This window comes from Staurois parvus, unplaced genomic scaffold, assembly GCF_062004578.1.
Source record: "Staurois parvus isolate SC_StPar_1 unplaced genomic scaffold, SC_StPar_1.0 ptg000258l, whole genome shotgun sequence".
Lineage (NCBI taxonomy): Eukaryota > Metazoa > Chordata > Amphibia > Anura > Ranidae > Staurois > Staurois parvus.
This window is the reverse complement of record NW_028318054.1, coordinates 6,028,929-6,055,031: the sequence shown is the minus strand read 5'-3', so window position 1 is coordinate 6,055,031 and position 26,103 is coordinate 6,028,929. Positions and strand designations below refer to the sequence as shown.

The 26,103-nt window shown below is 42.1% G+C and overlaps 1 long non-coding RNA gene across 1 annotated transcript; it reads right to left on the bottom strand.

The window, feature by feature from the left end:
• Positions 1-4,848: 4,848 nt before the first annotated feature.
• Positions 4,849-25,298, bottom strand: LOC149459470 (uncharacterized). The gene is made up of 3 exons (XR_016313267.1): positions 25,233-25,298; positions 21,806-21,855; positions 4,849-5,267 (listed from the first exon to the last, which is right to left on the bottom strand). It is a non-coding gene; the product is annotated as an uncharacterized LOC149459470 (long non-coding RNA).
• Positions 25,299-26,103: the final 805 nt, after the last annotated feature.

Sequence of the window (26,103 nt, the reverse complement as noted above, 5' to 3'; positions counted from 1 at the left end):
CTATGAGCCCCTCTGCATAGTATGCTTAGGAACACAGGTGGACCTGGGGAAGTACATGACATCCATATAAATCCATACATATACATATACAGTGGGGCAAAAAAAGTATTTAGTCAGCCACCAATTGTGCAAGTTCTCCCACTTAAAAAGATGAGAGAGGCCTGTAATTGGCATCATAGGTAGACCTCAACTATGAGAGACAAAATGAGAAAAAAAATCCAGACAATCGAATTGGCTGATTTGGAAAGAATTTATTTGCAAATTATGGTGGAAAATAAGTATTTGGTCAATATCAAAAGTTCATCTCAATACTTTGTTATATATCCTTTGTTGGCAATGACAGAGGTCAAACGTTTCCTGTAAGTCTTCACAAGGTTGGCACACACTGTTGCTGGTATGTTGGCCCATTCCTCCATGCAGATCTCCTCTAGAGCAGTGATGTTTTGGGGCTGTCGCTGGGCAACACGGACTTTCAACTCCCTCCAAAGGTTTTCTATGGGGTTGAGATCTGGAGACTGGCTGGGCCACTCCAGGACCTTGAAATGCTTCTTACGAAGCCACTACTTTGTTGCCCAGGCGGTATGTTTGGGATCATTGTCATTTTGGAAGACCCAGCCACGTTTCATCTTCAATGCCCTTGCTGATGGAAGGAGGTTTGCACTCAAAATCTCACGATACATGGCCCCATTCATTCTGTCCTGTACATGGATCAGTCGTCCTGGTCCCTTTGTGGAGAAACAGCCCCAAAGCGTGATGTTGCCACCCCCATGCTTCACAGTAGGTACGGTGTTCTTTGGATGCAACTCAACATTCTCTCTCCTCCAAACACGACGAGTTGTGTTTCTACCAAACAGCTCTATTTTGGTTTCATCTGACCATATGACATTCTCCCAATCCTCTTCTGGATCATCCAAATGCTCTCTAGCAAACTTCAGACGGGCCCGGACATGTACTGGCTTAAGCAGGGGGACACGTCTGGCACTGCAGGATCTGAGTCCCTGACGGCGTAGTGTGTTACTGATGGTAACCTTTGTTACGTTGGTCCCAGCTCTCTGCAGGTCATTCTTTGGTCCCCCCGTGTGGTCCTGGGATTTTTGCTCACCATTCTTGTGATAATTTTGACCCCACGGGGTGAGATCTTGCGTGGAGCCCCAGATCGAGGGAGATTATCAGTGGTCTTGTATGTCTTCCATTTTCTAATTATTGCTCCCACAGTTGATTTGTTCACACCAAGCTGCTTGCCTGTTGCAGATTCAGTCTTCCCAGCCTGGTGCAGGTCTACAATTTTGTTTCTGGTGTCCTTCGACAGCTCTTTGGTCTTCACCATAGTGGAGTTTGGAGTGTGACTGTTTGAGGTTGTGGACAGGTGTCTTTTATACTGATAACAAGTTCAAACAGGTGCCATTGATACAGGTAATGAGTGCAGGACAGAGGAGCCTCTTAAAGAAGAAGGTACAGGTCTGTGAGAGCCAGAAATCTTGCTTGTTTGTAGGTGACCAAATACTTATTTTCCACCATAATTTGCAAATAAATTCTTTCCAAATTAGCCAATGGATAGTACATGCTCCTACCAAAAGCCTCTAAGGAAGGTCTTAGACTTTAGGTACTTAAAGAGGATCTTCAGCCTGTTTGAAAAAAAAAAATTAATTTGTAGCTGCTGACTTTTAATAAAAGGACACTTACCTCTCCAAGAATCCAGTGCAGTTCTCACCCGGGCTGGTTCTTTCCAACTGGAAGTGAAAGTTGGGGGGAGGAGGACATATGGTGGAACTTCCCTTCTAAGGTAAAGTTCTACTTTAACTCCTTTCAAGATCTTGTACACTAGAGCTCTAAAAAGATTTGCCAATGGACATTCCTGATATTCCTAACATTTGCCAAGCTCTTAGTGGTGTGTGTAGCCATATACACTATATTGCCAAAAGTGAATTCAAGCGTGGTACCGTGATAGGTTGCCACCTGTACAAATAAGTCCATGCGTGAAATTTCCTTGCTACTAAATATTCCAATTATAATATAATTGTATTATAACAAAGTGGAAGCAACTGGGAACAACAGCAACTCAGCCAGGAAGTGGTAGGCCGCATAAAATGACAGAGCGGGGTCAGCGCATGCTGAAGAGCACAGTGTGCAGAAGTCGGCAACTGTCTGCAGAGTCAATGACTAGAGTCCTCCAAACTTTGTGTGGTCTCCAGATTAGCACAACAACAGTGTGTAGAGAGCTTCATGGAATTGGTTTCCATGGCCAAGCAGCTGCACCCAAGCCTTATCTCACCAAGTGCAGTGCAAAGTATCGAATGCAGTGGTGTAAAGCATGCCACCACTGGACTCTAGAGCAGTGGAGATGTGTTCTCTGGAGTGACCAATCACACTTCTCTGTCTGGCAATCAGATGGACCTGTATGGGTTTGGTGGTTGCCAGGAGAACAATACTTGCCTGACTGCATTGTGCCAAGTGTAAAGTTTGGTGGAGGGGGGGATTATGGTGTGGGGTTGTTTTTCAGGGATTGGGCTTGGCCTCTTAGTTCCAGTGAAGGAAACTCTTAAGAAATCAGCATACCAAGACATTTTGGACAATTTCATGCTCCCCACTTTGTGGGAACGGTTTGGGGATGGCCCCATCCTGTTTCAACATGACCGTGCACCAGCACACAAAGCAAGGTCCATAAAAACATGAATGACCGAGTTTGGGGTGGAGGAACTTGACTGGCCTTCACAGAGTCCTGACCTCAACGCGATCCCAAACACCTTTCGGATAAATTATCGCAGAGACTGCGAGCCAGGCCTTCTCGTCCAACATCAGTGCCTGACCTCACAAATGCACTTCTGGAAGAATGGTCAAACATTCTCATAGACACACTCCTAAACCTTGTGGACAGCCTTCTCAGAAGAGCTGAAGCTGTTATAGCTGCAAAGGGTGGGCCAACTCAACATTGAACCCTAAGGACTAAGACTGGGATGTCAGTAAAATTCATGTACATGTAAAGGCAGGCGTCCCAATACTTTTGGCAATATAATGTATATAAGTGAATGAAAATCAATCTATGAATGAAAAACAGGCAAATGATTGAAAGATCCTCCTTCTCCATTCATAGCATTTTATTTTATCGAAGTGATAATATGTCTTCTATGAATGGAGGTGAGCAGAAAGGTTGGGTATAGATTCTTCAGCTCTGCTAACTCCTGCAGAAGATTATGGTGGTGGGGCTAGGAGAGGATCAGAGAAGGAAGAGTTCTACTAATCCAAGTGACAGCAGGGACATCATCATGTTGATTTTTTTTACTTTTATTCTTTTTCTTTTTTTTTACTAAACTTAGGCTTTACTGTGCAGTAAATAAGCCGTACGTTTTATCCTGTTCTGTCCATAGGTGTCGTGCACCTTCAGTCCATGGTAATATCTCAGTGCATGCTCATTTCTAGGGCATCAAGTTTACTTCGAGCACCAGTGTGTGCATATTGTGAACGATAAGAAAAAAGAAAAACAAGTTAGTGTGTGAAAGGCTGTGGCTCCCCAAAGACACCTGCAAACAGAAGCTTCAGTTAGAGGAAGCAGATATCAATAGATCAAACAGACAAGCGCCTGCTAGCTGACCTAGAAACTGTTTGAAAAGGCATTAACAACTGAACACTTTCCGAAGACAAATGTACCTTTGCTTACAGGAAATATCAGTTTACATTTGTGTCTTTGGGTGGAAGGCTGTGTGGCGTTCCAATAGGTCAGTTGATATGAAAGCTTATTTGCTAACACTGATAGCCAGCGATGGTGCAGATTAATGAAATGCAAGCCTTTTTCAAGTTTAACAAAATGTCAGTATTTTCATAACTCAACTATCAACATATTAACCCCAGTCAATGTTATTTAAAGCTCAACTCCGGTACATCTGAAAACTTTCTCTTGCAGTTGGGCACTTATACTTACCCAATCCTCCATTCCCCCATTCCCTGGCAGTTTCTCAGCAACCTCACGTCCAATGAAGAGCTATAGACCCTGCACTGGTCTTGATGATCTTAGGACCTTAGGCCGCTGAAGCATGGAGGGAAAAGACAGCAGGGGCCAGTCTAGCAATGCGGAGGAGCAGAGGTTCAGGTAAGTAAACCTACTTTTCCATGCCTTCTTGACCTAATGGAGTAGTTAACACTTGCAATTTTCAGGTTTCCTGGAGTTGGGCTTAAAACACATCTTTATTATTTATTTATTTCAGGTACTTATATAGAGCCATCAATTTGCGCAGCACTTTACACATACATATTGTACATTCACATCAGTCCCTAACCCTCAAGGGGCATACAATCTAAGGTCCCTAACTCACATTCATACATACACATACTAGGGACAATTTAGACATGATCCAATTCACCTTCCAGCATGTCTTTGGAGTGTGGGAGGAAACCGGAGTACCCGGAGGAAACCCACACAGGCACAGGGAAAACATGCAAACTCCAAGCAGGTGGTGCCATTGCTGGGATTCAAACCAACAACCCTAGTACTGCCAGGCAGAAGTGCTAACCATTTAGCCACTGTGCTGCCCGTTTAACCTGGCCATACACTATACAATCTTATTGTACAATCTGTATGAGGCAATCCATTGAGTACAACCAGCCTGTTGAATTTTTTGTATGCAATATAGCCACCAGCAGTAAGCAATGTGTTCTGTTGGCGGCAAAGGCTCCCCACCAGCAGAACACAGTAAAGCTGTGGGAGGAATCAACACTGGTGGAAGGAAAGAAAATTGCTTATGTATGCATAGAGAAAAGAAATCGGGTCACCACATCTATTACAGGGTATGGATTTCACGCTTCCAAAGGAACTTTACATGTGCCTAACAATAGGAGACATGAAAAAAGCAAAAGTTTATAAAACCATATATTTATTATCTCATTCAGTTAAAAGAGAATTATATCTCATTAAAAATATGTAACGAATAAGTCCAGTTGTAGCATATCATACAATTTTCATAGATCACAACAATATATAACAAGTGTGTAAAATCAAGGCGTTTCTCAATATTTGCTTCCTCAGGATTCATGCTTGAAAATGGACAGCTGAAAGGAAGAAAAAACTCAAAATAATATACAACATCATGAACAAATATATTTACAAATACAAAGATTACATTAAAAAAAATATCTCATTAAAAATATATAACGAATAAGTCCAGTTGTAGCATATCATACAATTTTCATAGATCACAACAATATATAACAAGTGTGTAAAATCAAGGCGTTTCTCAATATTTGCTTCCTCAGGATTCATGCTTGAAAATGGACAGCTGGAAGGAACAAAAAACTCAAAATAATATACAACATCATGAACAAATATCTTTACAAATACAAAGATTACATTAAAAATAATGAAGATGACCTGGGGGAAAGAGAAAAAGAAAAAAAAATTCCCCACAGTCCTGACACAGGAATAAAAGAGAAGGGGGGAGGGTATCTATGGATCACAAAATTATGATTCGCCTATCACCAGTTTAGCCTATGCAGTCAATTATGTCCCATCCAGAACAACCATGGCCTTCTGTGGGCAGATCACGATACACTTTAGCATGCACACAGATATTCATTTGGCACTTTGGGTGTCTTTAGAAGTGATTGGACACCTTTACAGCCATCCAGATTACTTCCAACTCATAGAGCAAAGTCTGCTGATCAATTTTTAAAACAAGTGAACTTGATTTAACCCTTTGACAGGTAAAATGCATAGGGCATCTCTTTAGCAGTCAAGTGGTTAAAAGTCAACTTCACTTTTTGTGAAATTGTCCCTTTAAACCCCTTTCATCAGTATACCTCATTGCTATTAAATACTCACCTTAACTAAAGTGAAGTTGTACTTTAATTTCACAGCCCAAAAACAATAGTAAGATACATCGCTTTTATTACAAATTGTCTCTATTGTGAGAGGTAAATAATTAAATTGTTAGCCCATCAATCCCAAGAGGGATTGACGCAAATGGTTCTATATGCCTTGTAAAGCACTATGTAATATGTTGGTGTTACAGTTATGGGAAATAAATAATAAATAATTGCCAGTTTCCCATACTGCCTTCACTTTATTGTATTTTCTGAAAGCCATCATTGTTTTTCTTTTCAAACCTTTCATAAAGCTGTCAATTTGAGATGCAACCTTTTTGTAGTACCTGCACTGAATAAACAACATCATCTATATGCTTCATCGTATTTAAAAGTTCTTTGTGCACTTAACCCTCTGAATTCTGCGGAAGCAACTATGTGTTGTTGCAGACACTACAGCTTTTTAAAGCCCGCCATACATGAATCGAAATTCAGCCAGTCCAGCAGGGTCTGTATGGCAGACCTGGGCACATTGCGGCCCCAGGGCCACATCTGGCCCTTTCGCTGTCCCTATCCTGCCCTCGATGGCTCCATTGTCAGCGTACCTCTCTGAGCCTGTCGTCTTCCTCACTCAGGAAGCTGACAGGCTCAGAGAGACACTAATCATTATATTATGGCAGCTGGGAAGGCTGCCAGGTTACAAAGGCTCAGCAGGAAGGATTCCCCCATCCATATAAAATGTGCGGATGGGGAAACTGGCTCTTTTTTTTTTATTATTTTGTTTAACCCACTGGATGAACAATAAAATATCATGTATGACAAGCTTAAGGCTAGTTTCACACTAGCCAATGCCAATCAAACAGCAGCATGTGTGTCAAACCTCCATAGACCACCAAAAGAAGGAAGGACCACATCTAAGCCACAAAACATAGCTGAAGGATGACAGCCCCTGAAATGTGTTGCAGCCCATTCATCCTCTAATGTCACACTTGGCATCCTTTGGTTATGTTTAGTGACTGTAGACGCCGTTGGTCCATCATTTTTCTTTTGGTCTTTGGCAGTTTGACACACATGGTCTTGTCAGATCGGCCCTGCCTACAAGTATTAATGCTGATGTGATACATTCCATGGCTGCCATCAATGCTGGATTTGGAGTTTTAACTCTGTAAGTGTGCTTTGTTTTAATAAAGTGTTGCTTTATTGATTCTACGAACACCAGCATCCTATTTCCGTGCTCCTTCAATGCATCTGTAAATGGATTCTTCCCAGATCCTGTACCAGGAGTTGCAGGAAAAAAAGGTAATCTATGGCCACCTTTACTTCATGAGAATGAGCAGTAACATACAGCCACTGAGTAGCCCTGCAAAGCAGGAACCACATTCTGCATATGTAATGAGAAAATATGGTTGCTAGACATGTGCATAGCTGAAATTTTCATTTTGTTTTGTTTTTGTTTAATTTGTTAATTGAAGAATTTTATTTTGCCATATTCGTTATGTTGAGAAGATTCTTTTTTGAGATTTGTTCCGTATCTTCGGTATTCATTTCGTATATTCGTTTGCATAGGAAAGATTCAACGTTTTTGAATCCAATCTAAATTCACTGTGAAGAATAGCTAATTGTTAAAGGAGAAGTACAGCCAAAGCTCTTTTGGCTGTACTTCCACGGTGCATCACAGGAGTGCAGTTCGTTCTGCACTCCTGTGACCCGTTTTCAGCTGATAGCGGGCTGAAGCCCGCTGTCAGTTGACATCACTCCAGGCTGGGGAAAGATCCCGACTTTAAAGTCAGGATCCACCCCAGAGTCTGGAGCAGTACCTGGCTAAGCTTGTTAGCAATCTGCTGAGAGCCTGAGCCATCCGCTCCCTTTCCCTCCACAGCCCAGTGCTCCAGTGGGCGTTGGGGGGGAACAGAGCAGACAGCGGTGACTGACAGTCACCACTTTCTGCTCAGAGCGGCTGTGAAAACTCAGCTATCAGCAGTCATGTATTCACTTTCTCACACTTAGAGCCAGCAGGGGACAGATGCAGTATTGGACTGGTGCTGCATCCACCTAGGTAAGCATTACTGGGGGGGGGGAGCCCCTACTTAAGGAGAGAGCAGCCGTTGTGTCCTTAACAACGATGACTCTGCTGTCAGCAAGATTCCCCACTGACAACAGAATGTAAACAAACAAGTGTCGACATTATTAAATACATTTTTTAAAAAACAGTGTAGGAGTTTCCCCTCACAATGCATACCAAGCCCTTCGGGTCTGGTATGGATTTTGAGGGGAACCCCATGCCAATTTTTTTTTTTTAAATAGCATGGGGTCCCCCAAAAAATCCATATAAAACACTTAGGTCTGGTATGAATTTTAGGGGAAACCACACACCAAAATATTTTTTTTTGTAAATGGCATTGGGTCCTCCCCAAAATCCAAACCCTTATCCGAGCATTCAGCCCAGCAAGACAAGAAAGGAGGGGGATGAGCAAGCTCCCTCTACTCCTGAATTATATTAGGCCATATGCCTTCAACATGGGAGGGTGTTTTGAGGAAGGGGTCTGCAGGCAGGGGCTTATCAGAATCTGGAAGCCTCCTTTAAAAAGGGACCCCCAGATCCCACCCCCTCCATGAGTATGGGGTATACATCACGTCATTTGCCGAATGACAGGCATACATGAGGCGGTGACCCCGCCCCTGTGTCTACCTGTCATTTAGCAAATGATGAGTCCCGTGGAAATAAACTTGCCCAATAACAGGTAGACATGGGGGCGGTGTCACCCGCATGTTTACCTGTCATTTGGTGTGTGTCCCTGAACAGAACAAGTCATATTCGGAGGGAGGCTTTTTTTTCTTTTGTGTGCGTCAGTGTTCATTGTGATTGACATTGGGTCTACTTCAGGGGACATTTATTTTTGGGGGTTTCTTCAATAAAGGACTTGTCAAAAACTATGTTTGTGTTTTTATTTACTTTTGACACTTTTTTGGTGAATGAGTAGGGATACTATGTACTCCATACTCATTCACTTTGGGGGGTGTTCGGGATCTGGGGGCTCCCTTGTTAAAGGGGACTTCCAGATTCCCATAAGTCCCTTGCCCACAGACCCCAAAAACCACCGCCCACGGTTGTGGGGAAGAGGCCCTTGTCCCCATCATCATGGGGCTAAGGTGCTTTGGGGGGTACAAAGCCCCCCCCATGTTGAGGGCATGTGGCCTGGTATGGTTCAGGAGGAAAAGGGGCACTCGTTCATCATCCCTCTTTCCTGGCTGCATGCTCGATAAGGGTCTGATATGGATTTTGGGGGTACCCCACGCCATTAATTTTAAAATTCTGCATTGAGGTTTCCCTTCAAACCCATATCAGACCTGAAGAGCCTAGTATGGATTGGAGGAACCCCCACGCTGTTATTTTTTTTTTTTTGTGCAGGCACTTGTTTGTTTACATTCTGCTGACAGTGGGGAATCATAGTTGTTAAGGACGAGGCAGTCACCAGCTCCTTAACAACCAGTGCTTCACAATCAATTCAATATTATCGACCAAATTTGAAAATCGGAATGAGATGAATGAAACTAATGCATTGGTTTTTTTTTGTAACTTTTTTTGGATTCTTTTCCATTCTTTTCTATGTCCATTTAGAAATTTGACTATATCTGAATCTCTGAAAACTAAATTTTTGTCTGATAAATAAATCAAAACAAAACAAATCGCACATGTCTAATGGTTACCCTCATCTACATAAATAATTGCAATCCCTACACAGAATCTGTATGTCCCCTTTGAAGTTAGGCACTTTCAGCATAATAAAAACATACATCTCTATCTTCAAATGTTGTAACTTGCTTCTTTGTTCAATTTACATATACTGCCTGTATGAATCAGTCTTTGAAAGAGCTTCACAGTTAGGTGTAACTCAAACTACAGCCCAAAGTGCCGAGCATAAATTAATGAGAAACTCTTCTTGCTAACTCCTATAAATAACTAATTGATCACGCCTTTATCCCTGTTACCTAGCAAAATTATAATGCATCTCCACCCAGCAGAAACATTTGGGAAATCATTACTTGTCCAATCAAGGCTCATTGTTTAAATATATCAAAAACCACACACACATTGTAATTATTAATCGCCAGTCATATTCCAGAATGTTTGACGAATGACTGAACAGGAAGCTAGTGTTGTTAGCAATATGAGTAACTGACCTTCAAGCAGTATCATTACTGTTTCAATTAGAATTGACTTTATGATGTCAAATGAAGGGAAGCTGGAATAAAACGCAGGCTTCAACCCCTTAAATGTCATGTTCCATTGTAATATAATTGGCACTGCAGAAGCGAGATGAGCGGTCAAGCTACAGGTTAAGTTGAAAACAATGTCTTTGTGTCACACAAGCAATAATTCATTAAGAGATTATTATCGTGAAAAAAAGGATGCACATCAGTGTGATAGGAAACAAAAGAATGCTTTATAGTAAAATTGCATTTAACTTCAAAAGACTTTATGGGACATCATGGCTAAAAGGTTGTCTTGTTGAGCATGTCTTGGAACACAGTTTTGGGAATTAGTGACCTTTCCGGATAAAGTGCACATTTTAAAGCTTGGTCAAGAAACAAATGGGGGATTTTTATCCAGTCGGTTGTTTAACTTTGCAAATCATGTGTCACGCTGGTGTATTGAACTGAGGTTTTTGAAGATCCCACTAGCTAGGGAAATTTGATTACATCTGTACAAAACATGGATTACTAAAATCAGTCCATCCGTTTTATCCAAAAGCAATTTTAGTGCACTTGTGTTTATGATTAAATGCTACAATCTTGTTCATTTTTTCCTAGTAGCTATTATCCTGGTTTTTCCTTTTATCTTCTGCCTTTGAGATGAATCAGTGATACATATATATTGTGAAGAAGCAGGTTTCCTCTACACTGGGTAATTAGGAAACAAAATGGATAAAAGATTAATCCAAAAGGAATAAATTAGCACATACCGTACATGGAAAACAGGTTCCTTCTAAATGAGAATTAAATTGTTAATAAACGAGTCTTATGAACAAAGCAGCATTCATGTAAATTAAGAAAGGTTTCCTCCTCAGTGGATAATCTGGAAAAAGGGTGATAAAACGGTAAACTCCTCCTTGCATTCACAATCTGCTGATTCACTGTAACTGTCAATTCCAAACTGTTCATCAATCATATGGAGAAATGTGCTAGCATTGCAAAATAGCCTCTGCAAAACACAATAGCATACCTTCAACTTGGAACACAGCATCAATAATTAAAGAATGTAGCACCTTTCTAGTTTAGCTAGGGGGGCTAGACCCTAATTTTTAGTTAGGAGTTGATTAGCAGCTCAGGTGAGATAGCCAGAGGAGTCAGATTCTGGTTAGGACTGGAGAGACTCTGCAGGCCAGCCCCTCTTGAATTTCCCCCTGCTCTGTGGCTTTTGGAGCAAGGCCTTGGAGGCAGTGGGTGTATCTGAGGAGTGCTTGGTTGCACTCTTGAGGGAACTCAGCCAATCCCCAACAAGAGGCTTGGGAAGGGGCTGGGTACCTGTTAAAAGGTTTGGAGCATGATCAGTAGCAGGAGTGTGGTGTTAGAGAGAAGTGTGGAGCAGGAAGATGTGCGGCTGGAGGAAGAAGGCTTCCAGGAAGCCTAGTGAGATGGGGCCTACTTGTAAACCTGGAAAGGAGGAAAACTCAGAACTCACTGGCCCCCTCGAGCGAGGACCACCTGTATGGCAGAGAAGGTGTAGCCCACCTGATAGGCATTTTTTCCTGAACATTTATTTTACTTTAGTAAATCAACACCACTGTAAGTACTGTATATTTTGAGCGTCACATATTCTGTTCTGTAAATACTAGGCTTTTCAGGAAAGGTACCCTAGTAAATATGTGAACAGATGCTTAATTTCACCTTCCAGCTAGAAAAAAAAATTATTAAATATTCACTCCTTGTATTTTATATTTACCAGACAAAAACACAACTGGTGCCCCTCTAGGGGAGCTAGCTAGGTTTTTCAGTTAGAGACTGGACAGCAGTCTGGTATGAGTCAGCCTGGGATAAGTCAGACAAGCTACTCTGGGTCAGGGTTGAGGGCTCTGAAGGTCAGTTCCCTGATACCTCCCCCTGCTATAAAAGCTTGTGAAGTTTCTAGAAGGCAGTGGGTGGGGGTGAGGAGGAGCTTGGCATGGGGTCAGAACAGCCCTTAAGTATGAGAGAGCCTGACCAGGAAGTAGTCAGTGTTGGATTGAAGATGATGTGGGAAGGCTGGAGTGTGGAGCCTGAGAGGGGGCAGGCAGGATCATGGAAGGAGGATCTCTCAGTCTGAATTGTCCCCTGAGAGAGGACAGCCTGAGAAGCAGGGATGGAGCCAGCCCAGCATAAGGCTTGAAGGCAGCCACAAACCCAACAAGCTTACAGGAGAGGACTGAGTAATCCTGATCCCCTTGGCTGGATAAGGAGAGAGGGCCGTCAGGTGGCAAACCAAACTAGCTTCTCGTCTGGGGCTGCTTTACTACAGTGGCAGTTTCTGGGACCCCTTGTCCAGGGATTCCCCCCAGGCAGCTGGGTGAAGAGGAGAATTTATCTGGGGTCTGAGGTGGTACACCAGAAGGGCTGGAGAGTTCTTCAAGGAGAGACTATTTGTCTATGGACTTGTACTTAGTTGCTAAGGAGATTTGTCCTCAAGTTCACAGTTCCTTGGGTATCCCCTACACCCCTCAACCACATCCAAGTTCAATACCCCTTAAAACTAAAAAAACAAGCTCAAGGACTGTTTACTGTCTCCAGTGTGCAAGTTCCAAAGAAAATGAGTGTTGCCTGGCTGTGCAGGACTATAGGGGGACCCAAAAACTCAGCATCTCCTAAGGGGGTAGTGCTACAAAACAAAGAAAGGTAAATGTATTTATACTCTCTGAACATATAAAGAAACAACTGTGCATTTGCATAAACTGTGAATCTGGTTGTATTTTAGGTTATATGCAAACAAGCAGAAATAAAATGCCACTTTTTGAAGCTTTTTTAAATGCCTCTCAATACCGGTCAGCATTAGTACATGGTTACATGTGTCCATATACATTGTGTTGTTTATATTCGTATTTTAGAGCAACTTTTAGGGGCATAAGAAACATGTTTCTAACCTGCGTTCAGAGAGAAGCCTGCTGGCATAATGTACGCATATGCATGCATAAACATGCATATATGCACATAAATGTGCATGTAATTTCACCTTGTGGTTAGAACAAATGAATATTCTAGCCAAAGGAATGAAATTATTCACATATGCCTTATGCACATGAATGTGCATCAATATGTTCCAGACAGAACATTTTTACCAGCTCATGGCAGAAAGATACAGCAGAAATGGGCATATTTTAACCTCCCTGGCGGTATTCCCGAGTGTAGCTCGGGGTAAAGTTTCAGCACCACAAGCGGTAACCCCGAGCTACACTCGGAAATACACTGCAGCGTTGCTCTGGGATCCCTTCTGCACTTACCTTGTCCTGCGCTCCTGCGATGTCCCTCCTGCAGCGTCCCCGGCCATCTCCTCTGGCTGATGCCGGCATCTGTCTTCCGGGTTCCATTCCCTGCGACGTCAGAATGTACGGGGGACGTAACCAGCGGGAAATTTGTAAATGTCGAAAAGTGACATTCACTAAATACACTAAAATCACATAGTAAAACATTACTGTATCAAACCATTTCACATACATTTTGTCCCTAGTGCTTTGTCCTGTGCCGTGCCTACATTTTTATCGTTCTTTCTGCCTGGAAACTGAGAAACGTCCATGGCGTCCAAAAGTGGAAAGGCAAGTCAAAACCTAACTAAGCTTAAATCTACTCCCACCCCCCATTCTAAGCCTATTCTATCTAACCTGTAAAAGGAAAAATGTCCATACTTACCTATTCAATCGGGTCACATGATCTCTTCAGTGGTGGCTTCAGTGTAGGGGAGAGATCGCCGAGACCGCATGCAAATGCCTGTGTGATGACCTGACCCATAGGGATTACACAGTGTCTGGTTGGCTGCTGACCCACTGTTAATTTTGCATTTCGATTGTGGCTGTGTGTCGCAGCGACATTAAGATTGCCTCCACCTAAGTAGCCTAGCCAATGCTTTTTCTTCATGCAGAGGGGCAGTAAAAGTTCAGAAGCAGCAAGAAGGTATTGGCCAGGCAGACTCCGTGGGACACTAGTCAAGGACAGTAATCCACAAACAAGTGTGAAAGAGCCCAAAAAGAGGCAAAATTGCACATAATTTCAGCTGCCTATGGTATCTAGCCTTTCAGATCACTTCATCATGTGGCTTAAATTGCCTAGGTCTGTCAGTATCAGGTTTGGACATTTTTGCCAAGGCCCATGATACACCACATGGAAAAAAAAGGCATATGGATGTTTATCAATTAATAGAATCTCACATTAAAGTGTTACTTACTTTGCAGACAACCTCTCAGAGGAAAAAAATCAATCACCTAGTATGGATTTTTCTAAATGAATGCTATTGTGTTTCTTGAGAAAATGCCAGTGCCAGGAGTGCTTGTTCAATGGAATACAGGAGTGACTACCCACTTTCTTTAGCCAAAACCATTGCGCAAATTTATAGCAGATCTTCCAGTTGCCATTACATATCACTGGCTAGACTAAGTACGTAATGTGGCCCCAGCACTGATGGGGAAGGTCAAACTAGGATGCTGTGTAGGCAGCTGGCAACCTCCTTATCAGCTGATGATGCCATTGGTTGTCAGGTGGCTAGAAGGTCGTAAATGGTGCGCAATGAAAACCTGTGACTTTGTGTAACTAAAAGGCAGGCTTGTTCCACTCGCTGGCTTGTATACAAGTTTTGGGCAACTTTTAGACATTTTGCCAAGGCATCCCTGCAGAAACCTCAAGGCATCCCTCCAGAAATCTCAAGGCACCCCAGGGTGCCATGGCACCCTGGTTGAGAAAGGGATGCGAAGGGTGGGGTGGCAGCAGCCCAAAAAGTCTCTAAGAGCTCTCAGCCGTCTGTACTCACGAAAGGTCCAGGGACAGCTGGTTGCCTCCTTCCAACTTCCAAATAATGCTTTCTTCTAGTGATACCCTCACTCAGCTCTCAGTAGTTTCAGCATCCAGGCCCTCAAGTGGCTCACTTTTGGCCTCATGAACAGCAAGCACATAGCAGTATAGCACTTACTCAGCATCCTTCAAGGCCCAGCTCCCTGGGATTGGCCAGGACTATATAAATATTAATGCTGCCATCTACATAGCTCCACACCTATAATCCAGAAGATTCTACTGATTTCTGGAAAACAGAGGGAGTTATCAGATTGATAGCAGATCTAACTAATCAATTTCAGTCACGCGCAATGAGGCAAGCTAAATTTACCTGACAAAAATACACACAACTCCAGTGAACACAGTGAGCCAGCACTATATGTAACTTAATCCTAGCACCTATCTAGGAGGGATTTTACATTTTGATCATAATTGTATAGGAAAAATAGGAATTTAATAGAATTAATTTTTTACTTTTTTCCTGATAACACTCAAGCAAGCTTCAGTCAGGTCATATTTGGAAGGCCTACAGACATACTAAGGTTTAGGGTTGGATGATCTAATATCTAGAGGCAGTTTTTATAGTCATACACAGGCAGAAAGATAGTAACCTCATTATACAGTACATGTACACATGATCATGAACTGTAGTAAACCACAATGTATAGGAACCTGTTGAATTAGACATTTTCCGATGGCAAAGAATTGTTTCAGCTGATTCATAAAAAGTTGGAACATTTCTTTTCTTCTGGAAACTGTGAACTTTGATGCCGTTTGGTGACTATATTATTTGCCTTTATGATTTTTATGCTTGTAAGTGTGATTCTTAGCTATTAAATGGTGTTTTTAACCATCTGCCCTATGAGAGGTGAATTTTCTGTTCTTATGCAACTACAATTGGCTTTCATCTGAGGAGTGGTGATTTGAATTATCAGTGGCTGGATTTATCTAGAAGTTTTGTTTTTTGGTTTAATAACCGAAGCACTTACTAACCGCTCTGCATAAGGGGATCAGTACATCTGGTAAGCCTGCATTTTATTTATATAATGGTGCTGAGAATCTGGGAATGGTGAAGTTCAAGAAGATTACTGTGTTTGGATCATATACCCTCAAGGGGACTGTTATATATATATACTTCACCTTTTGGATTCGTCACTTTATGATTTCTTTGTTGGACTACTGGTTTCATATTTAATGCACATTAACACTATCTTGTTTTATATATTTTTCTACTTCATTGGCTATTTGTTTTATATTTCTGCACTTTATATATTTGCACTTAATTGCTAGATTATTATTGTGACTTTGGTCATGTATAATTAGATTATTTATATTTGCTGTTTTGTACATCATTTTTAGCGCAACACATATTATTTTGGTAAATTTGCATGCCATCAGAGATAATAAGTATCTTGCCTAGCATGCACTAAATAGGGTAAATGAAGCAATTCCCAGAAATAATATATCTCCTTTTTAGGCCTGTGTTGTCTCAGTATAGTTTTCTATGAATCTGAGATTTGTACAAGAATAGGTTTTAAAAAAATGTGATTAAGCATTGTAGTAAGTCTTAAAAATAATGGATCTAAAAAAATTAATTAATTAAAAATGTATTATAAAAATGTCTAATGCTTGCTTTCTTCTTATGCGTTGAAGAAAATGACAGTTAGAATCTTATTAGTTTGTGCAGACAGCACAGAATTTTTTAGCTTTTCTAAAGGTGATCATAAATATCAGAGATCGTTTGTACCCACTGGCATGATCTGAGCACCCTTAGGTTCACCCTTTCTGGCATCCGCAGCATCCCTAAATATGAATGATCACATTGTGTTTGTGTTAGACTATGGAGAGGGATGGAGGAGGCACACTGCAGACACCTCCTCTATACCAGCTCATCAGAGGGAAAATAATAATGAACCTGTCAGTTTGCAACTGGCTGAAAATCAGGCCTTCTAACAAGGAATTTTAATTAACACCTCATTTAGTGGAAGCAGCAGGATATCTGAGATGGAAACCCGCTGGCTAAGAAAACAGTATCTGTATTTCATCTGATATGCAATGAACATTAACTCAATCTATGAGAATTATTTGAGGTGCAATGATATGGTTATGGATAGTCATAGTTGGGTATATATACATCTGAGAATGACAACTATGGAGACAGTGGACTATCTTTAAGCAAGCTGTTGGTGTCTAAGGACCTGCCCAGTTCTCTCTAAGGGGTTTATTTACTAAAGCTGGAGAGTCCAAAATCAGACTCCCTTCTGCATAGAAACCAATCAGCTTCCAGGTTTCATTGCCAAAGCTTCATTGAACAAGCTGAGGTTAGAAGCTGATTGGTTTCTATGCAGAAGGGAGTCTGATTTTGGACTCTCCAGCTTTAGTAAATAAACCCCTAAGTGTTAACAGCAGCCCAGGCTACGTAAAGGCTGAATGAATGATGTTTAAAGGGAGATTTGCAAAAAGCTGGAAAATATTCCTGTAAAAAAGCAGGCACATCTGACTACTGAGGTTATATTCATTGTAGCCCCTAGGAGGTCAGAATTTAGAAACAGCAAACATTTTTTCAAAGGATACTAAAAATTGGAAGTATATCTTGTTATTGTCTGGTGACCCAAACTATCAAGCAATACTGAATGCATGTGAGCTTAGGAAGTATTTATTATAACACGCTATTTGGCTCATTCATATTTCCAGTTTAATCAATACCCTGCTATTGCTCCTGGCTCTTCCTCTTTGGTGGGTGCCCCCATAGGAAGGTCTATAGACACAGACAGCAAGACCTGGCCCCCCTCCCCCCTTCCTCATCATAGGGTTTGATTGACAGCAGCAAAAGCCAATGGCTCCCGCTGCTATCAATCTGCCCTGTGGGGAGGGAGAAAGCCACTGCTGTGTTTCTCTTACCTCCAAGACCATAAAACCCCTAAAACATAATTATTTCTTTCTGTGGGTCACTTCTCTTATCTACTTAGGAATAACTTTGTCCCTGTCATACTATACTCTTTACCAGACCAACTTCTATTCCAATATGCAAATTTAAGCAACTTTTCCAACATGGCAACATGTTCATGTCTCACGGCACTGTATTTTGATCAGAGGCATTGGGTACAGGGGCGTATTTGCCGCGAGGCAAACAAGGCATTTGCCTAGGGTGGCACTTTTCGGGGGGCGGCAGCGCTGCCCCCCCCTTTCCCACAAAAGGGACACTTCCATGGGAAAGGGACAGGGGCTGCTGTGTCTTATTTGTGTTCGTGACTCCGTGTCCCACGTCGATCCGGTCCACAAGGCGCTGCTGGAGGAAGGGTGCAGAGGGTGTCCGTCCGGTGTCTTCATCTTCTTGGATCTTGATCGCGATGTGGGAGGGATAACAAGCTGCCCCTCGAATCTGGCCACACCCCTGGGATCACTGGGCAGCCTATGGCAGCATGTCCCTCCCTCTGCAAGCTCCACCTCTTCGCCCGTGATTGCCCGCCAGATCTGTAGCTCAGAAAAGGCGCACAGGCAGCCAGTCACAGGCGAGGAGGCGGAGCTTGGAGAGGAGGAGCTGAGCGGCAGTGCGAAGCTTGAAGATGGAGTGAGCAAGCAGCTGGAGCCGGTGAAGAGGAGGAGAGTGGCTGGAGAAGGAAGACAGCTGATAGGTAAGTGTCTGTGCCTAAAGGAGGGAGCTTAGGCTGGAGCAGGGGTCAGCACAGCGATGTAAGTATAATTGGTGTCAGTGGGAGGAATAGTGCCCCATCATTAGTGTCACTGTGGGAGGAATAGTGCCCCTTCATTGGTGTCACTGACACCAATGAGGGGGCACTTTTCCTCCCACTGACACCAATGATGGGGCACTATTCCTCCCACTGACACCAAAGATGGGGCACTATTCTTCCCACTGACACCAATGATGGGGCACTATTACTCCCACTGACACTAATGATGGGGCACTTCCTCCCACTGATACCAATGATGGGGCACTATTCCTCCCCCTGACACCAATGATGGGGCACTATTCCTCCCCCTGACACCAATGATGGGGCACTATTCCTCCCACTGATGCCAATGATGGGGCACTATTCCTCCCACTGACACCAAAGATGGGGCACTATTCTTCCCACTGACACCAATGATGGGGCACTATTACTCCCACTGACACTAATGATGGGGCACTTCCTCCCACTGATACCAATGATGGGGCACTATTCCTCCCCCTGACACCAATGATGGGGCACTATTCCTCCCCCTGACACCAATGATGGGGCACTATTCCTCCCCCTGACACCAATGATGGGGCACTATTCCTCTCCCTGACACCAATGATGGGGCAAGATTCCTCCCACTGACACCAATGATGGGGCACTATTCCTCCCCCTGACACCAATGATGGGGCACTATTCCTCCCACTGATGCCAATGATGGGGCACTATTCCTCCCACTGACACCAAAGATGGGGCACTATTCTTCCCACTGACACCAATGATGGGGCACTATTACTCCCACTGACACTAATGATGGGGCACTTCCTCCCACTGATACCAATGATGGGGCACTATTCCTCCCCCTGACACCAATGATGGGGCACTATTCCTCCCCCTGACACCAATGATGGGGCACTATTCCTCTCCCTGACACCAATGATGGGGCAAGATTCCTCCCACTGACACCAATGATGGGGCACGATTCCTCCCACTGACACCAATGATGGGGCACTATTCCTCCCACTGACACTAATGATGGAGTACTATTCCTCACACTGACACTAATGATGGGGCACTATTCCTCACACACTGACACTAATGATGGGGCACTATTCCTCACACACTGACACTAATGACGGGGCTCCATCATTGGTGTCAGGGGGAGGAATAGTGTCCCATCATTAGTGTCAGTGTGAGGAATAGTGCCCCATCATTAGTGTCAGTGGGAGGAATCGTGCCCCATCATTGGTGTCAGTGGGAGGAATAGCGCCCCATCGTTGTCAGTGGGAGGAATAGCGCCCCATCGCTGTCAGTGGGCGGAGCTCTAATATGAAGAGGTGGAGCCTAAAGAGGAAGGGGTGGAGTTTGCAGATGAAAGGGTGGGGCGAATTTAGATCCGGGGGGGGTGCCTGATTTTAGTCTTGCCTAGGGCAGCACAAAACCAAAATACACCACTGATAGGGCACTGCATATAACACAGTGACATAAGGCACTGCTTGTATTATTTAGAAACATCACTGTGTGTAGTACAGAAGGGCATTTGTAATTGCATGCAGTTCCGACTGCAGGTTATACAGAAGATTCTGCAGGTAATACTGAAGTTTATAGAGAGGTAAGAGAAACTTTGTAACAGAGAGGTATGAGGCACTGTGCTTTTACTGAAGAATGGATAATCTATGATCTGCTAGAGATACAGTAAAATATGAGAACAGAAAAGTTGATGAAAAAGCAGAGCCAGCAAATGATCTTGCTGGTGGCATGGATACTGGGAAGTGAAGTATTCATACTACAGTTGTGAACTCACTAGTGGAGTAAGTTGTGTGTGCTGAACGTCAGATCTCACTGGTACCCCTTATTCATTGCATGCAGGAAATTGGTGACTTCACTTTAAAGTAAGAGGACAGAGTGAAATCTGGTTTAAACTGAAGATATCCTATACATTGCATTTTTTCATAATTTGCATGGTATGAGTTGTCCATATTTGTGACCTTTTAAGAAAAAGAGAAAAGTGTCTGCAGCACATCTTACTGGAGATCGCTTGAATATAGCACCTTTCTCTAAAATATGCATGCTACAGTATTATAGATAATATACAATATAACAGCTTGCAAGGATACAAGGAGTAACAGAAACTGGATGGTTTAAAACTAGAAAACCTTTGGATGCTCTCCGGTTGGATGGTAAATTATATAGTCATGTTTAAAAAGTACACCCAATAGAAACTGCTGAACATATTTGTACAGGCAAACATCAAGTCTTCATTCAAGCAATGCCTACAGATAAAGATGATATATGTTAATAAAAACACAAGGAAAGTTAACTTTTTTTTTTAACTCATTCAACAAAAATATCAATGAATGTAATGTTTTACTATGGAAAAAGTATGTAAACCCTTAGCTTCAGAATTTAGTACTGCCCCCGTTAGCAAAGATGACTTGTATGTATAAATTGGCCCCAGTCTCCAACATTGACTGCAATTTTTGATCAATCCTCCATGGAAAATTCCTTCACTTGTAGCCTGTTTGTAAGTTTCCTAGCATTAGCTGCCTATTTCAAATTCCCCTACAACATTTCAATGAAATTCAAATCAGGACTTTAACTAGGCCAGTCCACAACCCTCAAGCTCCTCTGTTTGAGGCCATTTCTTGGTAGATTTGCTAATGTGCTTCAGATCATTATAGTGTTGAAAAATCCATTTCTGGTTCAACTTAATCTTTCGGGCAAATGGCCTTCATCACTCTTTGATAAGATGCAGAAGTCATAATTGACTTGATGGCTGCAAGTGGCCCAGGCCATAAAAGAGCAAAACACTCAATGATAACATGTTGAAATGTTTCTGTTGAAATTCTGTCTGTGTCAAACACATTTACTGGAAATGAGGACAAACAACGCTATCTTTGATTCGTCAGTCCACAGTACATTGTTCCAGAAGTCCTGGTATGTGCCTATATTTTTAATGCCAGACTGTATTCTTGCTCTAATGTTCTTTTTTGGACAATAGCGTTTTCCTGGCACACCATCCCATTTAAAAAGGTGCAATCTCTTTCTGACTGTTGATGCATGCTCTGATACCAGATGTTTAAAGGGCAATTCCACTTTCATGGGAAAAAATGATATACATAAAAAAACTAATATGGCACATACACTTGCAACACAAGGCATATTGTATTTGAATTTTATTAACAATTACATTTCCTTTTTCATCTGCAGCACTGTAGTCCTCTCTAAAATGCAATGCAATAAGGCAACCTGGAGGCATTATGTACACAGATGCTGTACAGAAAGCCCCCCCCCCTGAAATGTCATTTCTGCTTGATTGATTTACTTACTGATTTCCCAGAAGTCTGTACTAAGATACAAGTCAGATTTTTGGTATCCCCTGCAACAAAAAAATGTCAATTTTGGTGAGAGACTCTCAAGGGAAAAAATCACAATTAAAAGGGATGCAGACCCTGTCATTTTCCTCATTAGAGCCCTGCAGGTACAGCAGCTGATTGACAATTACGAAACCACCCCTATACAGATTCGCTCTGCACATGGAAACAGACAAGCAGCTATATATTCAGAATATCAAAAGGTAGGAATCTGCAACAAAGTTTGGTAAATCTTTGCAATGTAAATAGATCATCTAGAGGGGAAGATTTTTTTTGTCAGCAAAAGTGGAGTTACTCTTTAAATAACTTGGTAATCTTTGGAAATACCTTATCAGACTCCTAGGCATCTTCAATCTTTTTTTTTCCCTGGCGACCTAGGGAGCTCTTGTTATAATGATACCACAAACATCAATAGTAAAGAGCACCAGACCCTAGATATCTGTGGTTTAACGTGTTACTAAACCATGGACTCTTCATTCACTATATTCAGTCTCCCACAGTACACAGAATATGGAAATGTAGTTATTTTAGTAAATATAAACTGCTAAATACCTTTTCTCATCAGCAGTTAGAGCAGTCTTGTGACTTCTATCAGTGTCCGGCTAACAACTGGTTAAAGCTTGTAGGAGGAGTTTTCATTCTCCTCTGACTGTCCTGTGAGGCTGCATGACCCTGACCAGGGGCGGACTGACCATTTGGAACTCGGGCACTGCCCGAGGGCCCGGGGTCAGTAGGGGGTCCCATGAGATGCCCCTGGTACCATTTTCATAGGCTTTTTTGAGTTTGGGCAAGGACACACGGGCCCCATGATCCCCTATCGCCCGGGGGCCCCATGAGTTGTCAGTCCACCCCTGACCCTGACCCTCTGTCTGGAGAGTGCTGATTGGCCCTGTGCTGATCACATGCACCCTCCCAAAGGGAAAAAACTCTCTGGCAATACACACTAAACTGAGTATGTGCAGAGTGACTCTTAGAGCTCTGTACTATTAATAGATGGATTGGGGACAGTAGAAGAAGGGGAGGATCAGAGCCTTTTTACACAATGCCGAGGATTAACCCCTTAGGTACCACAGTGAGTATAACAAGCATGCTTTACTGCATATACAGACTGATATTACTGTTGTGGGTTTAGTAACACTTTAAATAAGAAGTTCCATTTGCATACTTCCAAAGGAGGTTCTAATGATTAGTACCCAATCTAGAGCACCTGATTCTATTTTAATGGATTTCATGCTATGGTAAATGTGGGATTGTACTTACTTTTTCCATGTGATAAATCTGCACATTAGTCAGTTTAGATTCTAAAATGAAGATGTGTCCATTTTCCGTGTTATTTGTTCAAGTATTTTATTATATCTGTAGGCACTGTTCGAATGAAGATCTATGCTTTGTCTGTTCAAATATGTTGAAAAGGTCAACAGTTTTCTTTGGAAAAAAATAACTTTTTTAGATGGCCGTAAATTACATCTTTGTGACATGTTTACGTTAAGACTGATAAATGAGGTAAGGTAAAATGCTCTTTTAAATCATACTGTTGAAATTCACTAAGGGCTCATGCAGGGGTGGACTGACAAGTCATGGGGCCCCCGGGCAATAGGGGATCATGGGGCCCCTGTGTCCTTGCCCAAACTCAAAAAAACCTAGGGAAAAGGTACCAGGGGCATCTCATGGGGCCCCCTACTGACCCCGGGCCCTCGGGCAGTGCCCGAGTTTCCAAATGGTCAGTCCGCCCGTGGGCTCATGTACATTACAGCTGATAAACTCACGTTCAGGAGCTTTTCTACGTTTTTTTCAGCAGCCCCTGAACTCTCCCTAATGTCTTCCTATGTGTCCATGTACACTATGTCGTTTACAATCCTTTATAGCTAGTTGGGTTTACAGTCGTTTTTTTTTAACGCACCAAACTTGCGTTCAGGAGTAGATTTTATCAGCGTTTCAAATGCCAAACGTTTGTAAATGTGGCTAACCACGTTTATAAGCGTTTGTGTTTAGAAGCGTTTTTTAACAGTTCCATATCCAAATGCTGTCCAGAACCTTTTTTCATCATCAGAAATGCATGCAAAGCGTTTTCCATGTATTCAAATGGACCTGGTACACCAGTGCAGTCACTTCCAGGTTTTGCGTGAAGGAAAAAATGGTAGAACGCGCCGCATTATGCTCATGATGGGATCCATAGTGAATACAACCAGAAAAGACAGGTCATCTCAACACATACTGCTCTCTCTGCTTCTGCTCTCTCTATTTCTCTCAAAATGTCTGAAATAGTACATTTTTTACTGTTTTTCAGTGCATTATTGGCATTTTGGAAGGTCTCCTGATGTTATCCTTAACCACTTCCAGACCGGACACTTTTACCCCCTTCCTGACCAGGGCAATTTTCAGCTTTTAGCGCTATCACACTTTGAATGACAATTGCGCGGTCATGCAACACTGTACCCAAATGAATTTTTTACCATTTTTTTTTAGATAGATAAAACTTTATTTTGGTGGTATTTATTCACCACTGGGATTTGTATTTTTTTTGCTATGTAAATGAAATGTCCAAAAATTTTGAAAAAAAGTGTTTTTTTTATAAAATTTTGCAAATAAATAATATTTCATCATAAATCTTAGCCAAAATTTATTCCGTTATCTTTTTAGTAAAAAAAAAAAAATCCAAATTAGTTTATAAGCAAAAATTATAATTTTTAAACATTTTGTTTTACATTTTTATTTTATTTTTTTATATTATTATTTTTATTTTATTTTTTTTGTTACATACTGTCACCCTAGCAGTACAGTGTCACCATGGTGACACTGTACTACTTGTGAGGGGTGATGAAGATTTTTTTTTTTTTTTTTTACACTGATTGCTTTTACACCCATATAGGATGTAAAAGCAATCATTTCTCTTTCTCTCTGTGTGCATTCTTGCACTCATTGAAAAGAACTGAGTGAGCTGTGATTGGTCACAGCTTGTCACATGGTACAAGGCTGTTGTAAATAGCCTTGTACCATGTGACCTCTGTGATCATTCACAGATTTCACACATAGTAAGCAATGATGTCAGAAGTGACATCTTGCTTACTACTTTGCATGTGATCACTGATTGGCCAATCAGTGATCACATGATCGGGACCTCGTACAGAGGTCCCGTCCGACGATCGGTGTTTCACTGTGTCCGGAGGACACAGCGGGCACCGGATCGCGGTGCTGCACGCTCCCAGGGAGCGCGCACAAGCAGGGTGCGGGGAGGCCGTTTATAGACGGCCACCCGACCCTGCAGTGCCACCGTCCGGCCGTTTATATACAACGGCCGGTCGGGAAGTGGTTAAAAAATGCTTCTAAACGCAAACGCGCATAAACGTGGTATGCAAACGCAACTAAACAGACGTTAACCTACGTTTTCCAGCAGTCAGTTTCCATCATTCAGAAGTGTTTTCCAAACGTCCCATGCACATGAGCCCTAAAATGAATACTGAACATGTAGGATAAGTATTGCTTTACATTTCTGCCCAAGCTACCAAACTGCTGTGTCACTGTTTGTATCTGTGTGGCTCCAGTGTTATGTAAGCCAGACGCTGCTCTTCACATACATTTCTGACAGATAAAGCTATTTGTGGGTGGAGTAGAACTGGAAGGACACTGTGTCTGCATGTCTTTATCTATGTATATGTATATATGTATATATAGCTGTACTGTAGGGTAGATTGTTTAAATTCATTCTATCAATGACTATCAAGCCTAGTACACTCACGATCAGAAAATCGTACGAAAAATACCGTTTTCGAAGCAATCGTACGAAAATCTGATTGTTAGTGCACAGCTTTTGTCTGAAATAAGGGACAAGCACAAAAAATTTTCTCGTACGATACCAGATTGTACGATTTTCATTTAATCAGACACTTTAAATCTTTGACACATTAGGAAATTGCTATAAACATGCAGTGTGTAATTAAGAGGTTTTTTGGTTTTTTTTTTGCCAGGCTGCATTTAGTATTAGAGCTTATTCATATCACAACACATTTGTTAATGCATGCATATTGAGTTTTTTGCAATGTGTCAGCATGCATTGTATTTGATTTTTTTTTTTCATTGTTTGCTTTAACCACTTGCCCTCCAGAGGATTTATCCCCCTTCCTGACCAGGCCATTATTTGCGATACGGTTGTCAGTTACTTTAACTGACAATTGCGTGCTCATCCAACACTGTACATAAATTAATTTCCTTTTTTTTCCACAAGTAGAGCTTTCTTTTGGTGGTATTTGATTTTT